The sequence below is a fragment of the Schistocerca cancellata genome, chromosome 10, assembly GCF_023864275.1.
Source record: "Schistocerca cancellata isolate TAMUIC-IGC-003103 chromosome 10, iqSchCanc2.1, whole genome shotgun sequence".
Taxonomy (NCBI): Eukaryota; Metazoa; Arthropoda; class Insecta; order Orthoptera; family Acrididae; genus Schistocerca; species Schistocerca cancellata.
The window spans coordinates 98734653-98747118 of NC_064635.1; positions in this window are offsets into that span (position 1 = coordinate 98734653).

Sequence of the window (12466 nt, forward strand, 5' to 3'; positions counted from 1 at the left end):
GTAAAGAACAGCTTGGTAGAGGGCAAAGAGCTCAGCTGTGAAGACTGAACAATGGCCATGGAGCCGGTATTTGAAACTTTGTGCCCCGACAATAAAGGAACACCCGACCCCGTCATTGGTCTTAGAGCCATCTGTATAAATGAAAGTCATGTTGATGAACTTCGAACGAAGTTCCAAAAAACGGGAGTGGTAGACCGAACCGGAGCGAACTGAGGTCAAGGTGAACGTGGACCTGAGCCTGGAGCCAAGGTGGCGTGTGGCTCTCGCCCACTCAAAAGGTTGCAGGGAGTGAAAAATTAAGGTGTTGAAGGAGGCGACGAAAGCGAACTCCAGGGGGTAGCAGGGCAGAGACATACAACCCGTATTGACGGTCGAGAGAGTCGTCAAAAAAGGAACGATAAGACGGATGGTCTGGCATTGACAGTAGCCGACAGGCATACCGACAAAGCAGTATATCGCGCCGGTAGGTGAGTGGCAATTCGCCAGCGTCAGCATGAAGACTCTCTACGGGACTAGTATAAAATGCTCCGATCGCAAGTCATAAACCCCGATGTTGTATGGAGTTAAGGTGGCGTAATATGGATGGCCATGCAGAGGAGTATACGAAGCTCCCATAATCCAGCTTGGAGCGGACGATTGACCGATATAGACGAAGTAGGACGGTTCGATCCGCTCCCCACGACATACCACTGAGAACACGGAGGACATTTAAAGAACGGGTACAACGGGCGGCCAAATATGACACATGTGGAGACCAGCTAAGTTTCCTGTCAAATGTAAGGCCTAAAAATTTGGTTGTCTCCACGATTGGGAGAGCAACGGGACCGAGTCGTAAGGACAGTGGGAGAAACTCTTTGTAGCGCCAGAAGTTAATACAGACCGTCTTCTCGGCAGAAAAACGGAAGCCATTGGCGACACTCCAGGAGGAAAGACGGTCAAGAGAACGCTGAAGACAGCGCTCCAGGACACATGTACACTGCGCGCTGCAATAGATGGTAAAATCGTCCACGAAAAGGGAGCCTGATACATCAGCTGGGAGGCAATCCATTATTGGATTGATCGCGATGGCGAAGAGAGCGACGCTCAAAACTGAGCCCTGTGGCACCCCATTCTCCTGGCGAAAGGTGTCGGACAGGACAGAACCCACACTTACCCTGAACTGTCGATCCATTAAAAAGGAACGAATAAAAAGAGGGAGGTGACCGCGAAGGCCCCATGTATGCATGGTGCGAAGAATGCCCGCCCTCCAACAGGTGTCGTAAGCCTTCTCCAAATCAAAGAACACAGCCGCGGTCGGGCGCTTCCGCAAGAAGTTATTCATAATGAAGGTCGACAAGGTAACCAGATGGTCAACAGCAGAGCGGCACCTACGAAATCCACATTGTACATTGGTAAGTAGGCGTCAAGACTCGAGCAGCCAAACCAATCGAGAGTTAACCATTTGCTCCATCACTTTACAGACACAGCTGGTAAGCGAGATAGGTTGATAACTGCAAGGCAAGTGCTTGTCCTTCCCCGGCTTAGGAATCGGGACAACAATAGACTCGCGCCAGCATGCGGGAACGTGTCCCTCAATCCAGATGCAATTGTATGTACAAAGAAGAAAACATTTACCCACAGGAGAAAGGTTCTTCAGCATCGGAATATGAACAGAATCAGGCCCTGGAGCGGAGGACCGTGATCGGCCAAGTGCGTTTTCGAGTTCCCGCATGGTGAATGGGGCATTATAACTTTCACAGTTCGAGGAGCGGAAGTTAGGTGGCCTAGCCTCCTCTACCTGTTTGTGGGGGAGGAAGGCAGGGTGGTAATGAGCGGAGCTCGAAACCTCTGCGAAAGAGCGGCCGAAGGCATTGGAGACAGCCTCAGGGGCCACAAGGACTTCATTCGCGACCTTCAAGCCAGAAACTGGGGAGTGGACCTTAGTGCCAGATAGCCGGCGCAGGCTACCCCAGACAACAGAAGAAGGAGTAAAACTGTTGAAGGTGCTTGTGAAAGCAGCCCAGCTGGCTTTCTTGCTTTCTTTGATAATACAACGACACTGAGCACATAATCGTTTATAATTGATACAATTCGCCACTGTAGGGTGGCGTTTAAATGTGCGTAAAGCACGTCGACGAGCACGTAAAGCGTCTCTACTTGCTGCGGTCCACCAGGGGACCGGTACGCGACGTGGAGAAGAAGTAGGGTGAGGGATGGAATATTCAGCAGCAGTGAGAATGATTTCCGTGAGGTGTGCGACCTGACGATCGCAGCTTGTGAAGGTTTGATCCTGAAAGGTCGCCCTGGAATAGAAGAGCCCCCAGTCTGCCTTGGAGATGGTCCAACTAGAGGAGCATGGAGAGGGGGTATGCTGTAGGAGATGGATAACACACGGAAAGTGGTCGCTCGAATATGTATCAGAAAGTGCATACCACTCTAACCGGCGTGCAAATTGGGGAGTACATATAGAGAGGTCTAAATGGGAATAGGTGTGAGATGTGTCCGAAAGAAAAGTAGGGGCGCCAGTATTGAGGCAGACAAGATTGAGCTGGTTGAAAAGGTCTGCTAACAAGGAGCCCCTCGGGCAGGATGCTGGAGAGCCCCAAAGGGGATGGTGGGCATTGAAGTCTCCAGTTAACAAAAATGGTGCAGGTAGCTGAGCAATAAGTTGCATCATGTCTGCCCTGGTAACGGCAGATGACGATGGAGTGTAAACGGTACAAAAGGAAAACGTAAAAGTGGGGAGAGTAATGCGGATGGCAACTGCCTGCAGGCCGGTGTGCAACGTGATGGGATCGTAGTAAATATCATCCCGGATCAGCAACATAACCCCTCCATGAGCTGGGATACCTACCACAGGGGGTAGGTCAAAACGCACAGAGGTGTAGTGTGCGAAGGCAATTTGATCGCATGGGCGTAGCTTCGTTTCCTGGAGGGCTACGACGAGCGGACGGTGCAAGCAGAGCAGCAACTTCAAGTCCTCTCGGTTGGAGCGAATGCTGCGAATATTCCAGTGAATAAGTGCCATCGTAAGAAAAGGAAGATGAAAGAAGGGGTCACCTCGAAGGCCGTTGAGGGCCTGGCTTCGAGCGAGCACTGCCGCCGCTATCAGTAGGCGGACAGTCATCGTCCATTGGGTCTATAGGTTCATTGGCCATCTCGGGAGGATGGCCGGGAGGGGGAGCTTCCTCCGCCGGTGAACGGCCAGATGTACAGCTACCAGCGGTGTGGCCAGGCAAAACGGATGATGGCCTGGGGCGGCAACCGCTGGGTGGCGCAGGAGGAGAAATGCGCCGTGGCGGAGAAGGAGAACTGTGCTTCCTATGAGCCTTTTTGGAAGGACGTTTGGTGGAAGTACCGGTCGAAGGCTGGGAGGTCGAGGTACGGAGGAAGTCTGCACGGGATGGTTCCTTCTTGAAGGCCCGTGCATCTGACTTCGGGGTCTTCGTCTTAGCAGAAGCTGATGAAGGGTCTGGTGTCTGTGGGTTGATGGGAGGAAGAGGAGACGTCGACCACGCGATCTTAACACTGGCCGAACGGACGAGCATGGTGCTGAAGGTCAGATCGCATGTCTGGGTTGCTACCTCCCTGGTAGTCCGAGGAGAGGCGATGACAGTACTGTATTTCCCCGCTGGGAGCAGCGCGGACTTCCTACTAGCCAATAGCTTGTGAGCAGCCGAGGTGGACACTTTCTCTTTGACCTGAATTTCTTGGATACAGTGTTCTTCCTTACAGACAGGACAGTCGCGGGAGGATGCGGCATGGTCACCCTGACAGTTCACACAATGAGGAGACGGAGGTGGACAGTCACCCTCATGGGCATCCCTGCCACAAGTGACACATTTAGCCGCATTGGAGCAAGACTGTCGAGTGTGATTGAAACGCTGACACTGGTAGCAGCGCGTATTTGTCGGGACATAGGGGCGAACAGAAATAACCTCGTAGCCCGCCTTGATGCGCGATGGCAGCTTAACACTATCGAAGGTCAAGAAAAGTGTCCGGGTCGGTACAAGGTCATTGTTGACCTTTTTCATGACCCTATGGACAGCCATCACGCCCTGCTCAGCGAGGAAAGATTGAATCTCCTCGTCAGTCAATCCGTCGAGGGAGCTAGTATAGACTACACCACGAGACGAATTCAAAGTTCGGTGGGCCTCCACCCGGTCAGGGAACGTGTACAGGAGTGTGGCCCGAAGCAGTTTTTGTGCCTGAAAGGCACTCTCAGTTTCTAGTAATAAGGTACCGTTACGCAACCTGGTACAAGATTTGACAGATCCGGCTATGGCATCTACGCCCTTCTGAATAACGAAAGGGTTGACAGAGGAAAAATCCTTTCCGTCCTCAGATCGAGAAACGACGAGGAACTGTGGGGCAGGCGGTAGTACTTTTGTCGCTGGTGGCTGGTCACGTTTCCGTTCTTGGGCAGAAGTCGAAAGCGATGGAGTAGAATCCATTGTGGAGGAATCCCCCATGATTGCCAGCGTCTCCGATGGCGCGCTCCTTCCTTGTGGGGGCCCTCTCAGAGGGCACTCCCGCCTTAGGTGAATCTTTACACCTCAGGTCACACCTCCCAAGAAACAGACGGAGGGACCAATCGGCATGGTCAGAAGGTATCAGCTCAGGCAATCACCCCTCCCCGGGCCTGGCCTTTACCAGGGGGTACGCGCGTGCCTTACATGTCTACCCAGGGCAGGGAATTACGCGTTACCCCATCACCGGCTACGCGTGCGCACGCGTGGGTCGGCCTTCAGGCACGCACAGGGAGGAAGGAAGAAGAGGAAAAAGAAGAGAGAGAGGGAGAAAGAGGACAGACTGTCTCAAACGCTGAGGCGGAGACCAGAGAATTCAAGGAGAAGAAGGCAATGAAAAGGCAAGGAGAAGAAGGCAATGAGAAGGCAAAGAAAAGAAGGCAATGAGAAGGCAAGGAGAAGAATCCAAGGAGAAGAAGGCAATGAGAAGGCAAGGAGAAGTCAAGGGAAAGAGTAAGGAAGACAGCGAGGTGGAGAAGAGCAAAGAAAGGAACCAACAAAAGGAAGGAAGAAACAAGAAGTGAAAAACCAAAAAGACCACAATTATAGGTCGTGGAACCGTCCGTCTCCAGACGCAGGCGCTAAATACCCCCATGAGGGGGATGGACTCCTTTTAGTCGCCTCTTACGACAGGCAGTAATACCTCGGGCCTATTCTAATCCCCGGACCCGCAGGGGGGCAGAAAGTAATAGCAAAAATGTTTATCACTTACCACATTTTTGCTGTTTGTGCAGTAATAATGCCACATCAAACACATTCAATGTAACACATCCTTTCTTTACTTACAGATGGGTACAAGTAGTGAGGAGAATGAGTGGCAGGTGAGGCAGATTATTTCTCAGGTGGATTTTTAGTAGAGGTGAGACAGAAAGAAAATCTGATGCGTATGGGAACAGGATGGATTAGGAGACATAATAGGAATGAGGTGGAAGTGGGTGGTGTAGCATCTGGCTGGTGCTTTACAATCCTGCCTTATGCCACACAACAGAGGTATGTCAGTTGCTGGCATCTTAACAGGCTTGAAACTGAAACTCACCCTCAGTGCAGCGGATCTTGCCAATGACAGCCACTGCATGGTTTCCACCCTGGAGCCATGCGACACTGGACAACTTAACAGTATTTCTCCACTACATAGCCTTTGTAGGGGAATGTACAGTGACTCACCAGCCAACCCAAGTTCCAGACTCGACATCAACTATCTACTTTGGAATGCATGACTATATTAAGAAGAATGCAGCCCACAATATTGGCATTGCCAGTGCAACCTACAGCAGTGTTTGTCAGTTGTTACAGACAGAGTGCTCAACAGGAAGCTTCAAGAATAGTTTTCATATTAGTGGCAATCTTTTCATGCATCAGGGCATTCTCTACCTTGCCTTCATCAGAAAGTTGTTTCATTTGCTTCATGTTGGCATGTACCATCTGTGCCACAATGAAACACTCTTCCTCTTGACCACACAGGAACATCTCTCTTCTTGTGCTTTTATAATTCATTTTTGTCTCTGGAAGCTTTTTACCAGTGTCTTGTGATCCATTAGGTAGCCTTCATCTCTGTGTTCAAGTGCTTATGCATAGTGTTTGAATGGTTTTGCTCCGTGTTCAAATGCCTTGTGCCACTTCTTTCTTTCATCCTGGTATCTTTCTGCCTGCACCATTCCACATCATCATCCCTCCTTACTGATGTCTTGGCCCAATTTCTGTATTTTTCTTCCAGGTGTGTGCCTCATGGATGGCACTGCCATCTCCTCCATGGGGATGACAGTTCATACTTTTGGCTGCTGTTACTGTCAAAACTTTTCCTCTGAGCACAGCAACATTGGAATCTAGGACATCATCAGTGCAGCTTGCAGTGCTCAGCTTAGCTCATATTAGTGACAACCTTACAGCATATCAGGAGTATTTTTTATGTTGCTTGCACTAGGAAGCTGTTTCACTTGCCCAACATTATCATGTGCCTTCTGTGTTGCAATGAAGTTCTAACGTTCATGGCTACCTGAGCACATTTCTCTCCTTGTGCATGGATCATCCACGTTAGGTGGGACATATGACCACGAGTGTGGGTGGCAGATGGGGCAAGGCAGCTCCCTGCTGGACTCCCTGTAGAGAGGTGAGGCAGAAAGACAAACAGATTGGTCTGGGATCAAACTGTAGTGAAAGTCTTGATGGGAAATATTTTATGAACAAAGGTACTGGCACCAGAGACAAATCTAGTGAACAGGAAGTGATACTGTATTATCAGCCATTCTCTCCAAAAGCATTGGCACATTCATCCCACATGCTTCAGTTGTTTTCACTCTACTATACACTCCCAGCACCTTCATTTCAGAGGTGATCAGTTTTCATATGTTATAAAGTAGATCATAGAAACCTTATTTCTGCTGACTGGATTCTTCATAACCACCCTATCCATAATTCAAAAGACAGCTCCATAAATAATTGTAAACAATTAATTCCAAGAAACTACTGAGACATTCAAGACAAAATAAGGAAAAGAAAACAATTGTCTCCAGTACACTATCTCATGAGAAAGAAGAAAAACAGTACATCAAAAGAACAGTATCTGTACATTTGTGGTGGTAGATTTCCTACTACAGTCACGATTTTGATATGATTTTCATTAATAAAGACATGCATTAATTTTAGTTACAAGGCACAGACATCAGTTTTCTTCAAGAGTGAGTTATCCGTGAAAATATATGTCAAAAAGTATATACCTAGCAAATAATGTAACAAAGATAAATAATATCTACACTGTCTTTGCCATCCACAATTAAGCCAAAGATAGGAAGCTCCTTCTACAAAACATACTGTACTCACTTCTGCACCAACAAAGAAAAAAACACATTCTAGCATCACCTGTCAGCTTCTGGGTTCTAATTGTACATAAACTGAACAACAGATCACAGTACACAATGAAATGGGACATTCCTATGGTTGTGCAGATTCTGAAACAAACATTTTGGCAGGACCTTTATGTCAGATTGACCACAGAAAGGTTAAGGGAGCCCCTGAAAATGTTAGTATCAAATAATTTATGGTAGTGCTGAACGCATCAGCTGTGACCATTTATAAACTAGATTCACACCCCAATATTTCCATTTAAGTTACTACCCTAATAGTTTGATGTGAGTAGAAGAAAATGAGGATGATTTGTATTTCAAAACTGAACATTTTTGTACAGTCATTCATTGGAGTCCCACTGTTTGATTAAGCCTCTTCCCTGGTTTCTCCTGGTATTCTGGTCTCAAGCTACAGGCATTGCAGCTTGTAGTCCATGTAGCCTGATATCCACTCAATGCCTCTCACCGGACTGTCACCTCAATGTTCCCCCCACTCACCTCTCTAGGATAGGAGCATGTAATTGTCTTATCCTATCTGTCACTCACTCCATCACTACATGTATCACTCATCTCAAGTACCTCCCCACTACGTCACCAACTCCTGCCTGTTCCCTGTCCGTTTTTCTGTTTCCTTTTCCCTCCCAGTAATTCTCAGCACACGTATTTCCACAGCTATATCGGCAAACTTTGTATTTCTGTAAGTCAGTAAATACTCGCCCCAAATCAAAGTCCTCAATATTCAAAAACATAAATATAATAAAATATATTGTGATTTCTGGATTCTAATTCAATTGTGTATGGTGGACTGACTAAGGGGTTGCAGAAATCACATAGATAAGAACTATAAACACACTATCAAATCAAAATACCTGGGCACCCTTATGTAACGGGCAACTGAGCACTTTAATTCAATGAGAGGTGGAGCTACTATTATAGGAAGTGAAATGATAATTAAATGGACACCCTAGCTGCAAACAGGCGGTGATGTACTTCATTGGGGAAATGTTGAAAATGTGTGCCCCGACCGGGACTCGAACCCGGGATCTCCTGCTTACATGGCAGACGCTCCATCCATTTAATTATCATTTCATTTCTAGCAAAGCTGCATGGTCATCCACAGTAATTGTTCTTTCGGGATAAGATACTACCGTCATATATAGTTAAAATATGGCTTCCCGGCCATTGACCTTGTGCGAATGCACACGATATGCCCAAACTCATACGGGACTTGGTAGGTTAATCTGCCACGAGTAATGAGTATGATCGGCAAACATCTGTTAGGCACACTACGAATGTAGTGGTGTGGACATGTTGGGAATGTGGATCTCACGGGGAGTGTGCAAGGGATAAGTCCCTGCAGACGCACTATCCTCTGTGCCTGCGGTGGCTCAGATGGATAGAGCATCTGCCATGTAAACAGACGATCCCGGGAACGAGTCCCGGTCGGGTCACACATTTTCAACATGTCCCCAATGAAGTACATCACCGCCTGTTTGTAGCTAGGGTGTCCATTTAATTATCATTTCATTTCTAGCAAAGCTGCATGGTTATCCATGGCAATTGTTCTTTCGGCAACAGATACTGCCGTCATATATATTATAGGAAGTGGCAGGTAATACTGTTTTGTAAGCAGAATTCATCAGTCAGGGATCTGAGTACACTGAACATGGACTTTTCTTTGCATTACACCTGAATAAGTAACACAGGGATGCATTTCAGCCCTTCCAAACTTGCCCAAGTCAGCTGTCAGTGATGTGACAGTTAAGTGAAAATGTGAAGGAACAACCAATGCTACATGAAGTCCAGGCACACACAGTACGCTGATGGACAAGTGCTTCTATCATTGTGGTAGGAAATAATAAAAACCAGCTTGCAGTTAGCTGCTGCAGTCACTCTTCAGTTTTGAAGTGCAGCTAGGAGCCCGCTAAGGAAATGGCTGTGTGCAGGGAGTTAGAAAAACTGGTTACAATGGCTGAGCAGCTTCTGGAAACAACATATTTCTGTTCAACATAAAGTCACACTGACAGTAGCATAAAAACCTATGACTGCTGTTGAGTGGATGAGTGGAAACGAGATTTGGAGTGACAAACAGTGCTATACTCTGTGGGTATCTGACAGAAGAATTTGGATGTGTTGACTACTAAGTGAACATTATCTGCCATTACCTCTACTGCCAACAATGCAGTGCAGAGCAGGCAGTGTAACAATATGCAATTTCTCCTCTTTAACTTGTTCTCCCCTTATTGTACTTCAGGATATGATAAATGCAGAAGGGTAAGTACATATTTGACAGTATTGTGTACTATACACAGCAGAGGAACAGTTCACAGACAACGACCGATTTGATCAGCTCAACACTTGTACCTCTCATGGATCAGCATTGTTAGGCAAAGGCTTATAACCAGTGGCATTCCTGAAGAAGGCTTGCCTGCCGGTGTTCCAACCTGAAAGCAATGGATCGTCTTAGGGATTAGTTATAAATGGCATTTTCACTCCATACCCTGTGTCCAATATTTCTACCTTGTCTGGTATCAGCTATCAAGGAAGAATGGGCTGGCATCCACCCACAGAGATTTCGAAATGTCAAAGTGTCCCCAGAAGAGTTCAAGTCCTCATAAAGGAGAACACAAAATCTTAATGTCCACTAATAGGTGTCCAGATACATTTGATTCTCTAGTGTACAGAGCAGGAATGTAAGCCTCCCACAGAGGGCTCTTACTCTTACTCACCAGGTGACTTCGCTGCACCTGCAGTACTGGGTCAAGCCTCTGGTGACCGTAGCTGCTGTTGTTCTGCACTGCCTACTATTGTACACACAGAGAGTAAAACGTCTTTTAAGTACTTTATGTACTGCTTTAGTTAAGGCTGCAATTACGTGTAAATTTACTCTTTCTCACCAGGTGACTTCGCTGCATGTATGTCCCCAGGCCCAGTACTGGTTCCAGCCTCCGGTGTCTGCTGCTGCTGTGGTTCTGCACTGGATACTATTGTACACACAGAGAAGAAAACATCTTTCAAGTACTTTATGTTCACTTTAGTGACATGCTCTTAAATTATGGCTGCAATTGAGGGTAAATTTGCGTATTTTATCATGGACAATGATGTACTGAGGCTATAACCAATCTCAGAAGCCATAGTTACGAAAAGAAATCCACATTCATGGCATATAGGAAAAAAAATTTAAAAAACTTTGGACTGTGTCCACTGGGCACCATGTTCACAGACTGTGCTTGTACGTACCACTCCAGAGGAGAGATGCACATATCAATGACTTCTTATCAATGAATGCCATTTTGAAAGAAGTGTTGTGTACACATTATGAAAAGAGCAATAGAAAACAACATGTCAAACATAAACGTACAGATATTGTTCATTAGTGTTATTTCTATTTTGTGTGTGGTGACTTACATCAGGGGACAATATGCACCTTCAGCACTGTACAGCTATCGCAGCAGCTTTGGGTGCCAAACTACATGTGTGAAAATAAGTATTCTGTGGGGTCACCACACGGTCCTATAAAGCAATAGGCTGCCAAAGGAGTTGTTTCAACAACTGATGTATGTTGTGAGACACAGAAGAGGAACCTTCAAAATTATTGTGAGTGTCTCTTTTATACTGAATGAAGGTGATCTTTTAGTGTAGTTCACGAGTGTGATGATGAAGGGAATAAATAATTTGTTAAGTCAAAAGTGACATAGTAAGTTATTTATAAAAATGTGATGCTTCAAAGGCATGAATATTGAATTTTAAAGTAATTATAACAGAGTTTGAGAAGAAGTATAGAAGATAAGGTACTGAATATAATACATCATTGTATTAAATAGTTACACCACATGACACCTGACTGCAGTGTTAGGAGACAAACAACATGAAAGGGAAGCTGTGTTGACAGAGGAGTGAGACAAGTGTCAGAGTCCTGCACAACTGAGTAAGCGAGCACAAAATGTGAGATCAGGAGACCACAGCCTAACTTGATAGGCTGCCCACCCCACCTGTCATAGCCATGCACAGAAGTTGTGACTGAGCCTTATACAATGTACAGATATAGTTTAAGTCCTTTTGGTCACACATATTATAAACTTGCCAGTCAGTACTATAGGCAAAATGTCAAAGGTGGTGGTGTATGCATTTATCTAAATCCCAAGCTTAAATTTAAGTTAAGATATGAAGCTAAACCATTAATCATAGAAAAGAAAGTACTTGTTGCAGCAATTTACAGATCACCATCAGGAGATACTGAAGTCTCTCTTAAGAATTTGGAAGAAATGCTCGACATTTTTCTCAAATGAGAACTCTGCCATAATTCTTTGTGGTGACTTTAATATTAATCTATTGGTCCAGAGTTCAGTAAAATACAAGTTTTTAGACATACTAAAAGCTTCAACTTGTTTCCCCACGTATCAGCTCCCACTAGAACAACAGATTCCAGTGAAAGCCTAATAAATAACATCTTCTCAAATGTAGTCACACATGAAGTTGCAGTTACAAATGTGAATATAGGATTATCAGATCATAATGTACTAACCTTTAAACTCACTGCAACTCCCAAGGAGGGGAAAATAAAAAGGAGTACAAACGATTTTTCTCTACTGAAAATTGTAATCAGTTCAAAAATAATGTTAAAAATGCAGTTTGGCCAGAGGTCTTGGCACAAACAAACACAAATGATGCTTACAATACATTTGCTTCCACTTTTACGGCATACTTTGAAATGTGCTTCCCAAAAAAGCTTTTGAGTTACAGATCATCTGGATCCAAAGGGACCTGGAGTACATCCGGAATTAAAACGTCAAGTGAAACCATGATATTACTAAGTTTAAAGTTAAAAACATGTCATGATCAGCAGTTTGTTGAGTATGTGAGAACATACAAACAGACTTACCGCAAAGTAATATCAAAAGCAAAATTATTAAGTAATGATAGATTAATAAGGCAGGCTAGTAACAAGTCCAGAATGATGAGGTAAAAAAAAAAAAAATAAAAAAAAAAAAATAAAAAAAAAAAAAAATTAGGGTCAAACTAAAGAACAGGAAATCAATCTTAAAAATAATGAAAATATCTCCATAGAAAAAGATGCCATGGCAAACAAAGCAAACAATTATTTTGTAAATATTCCCC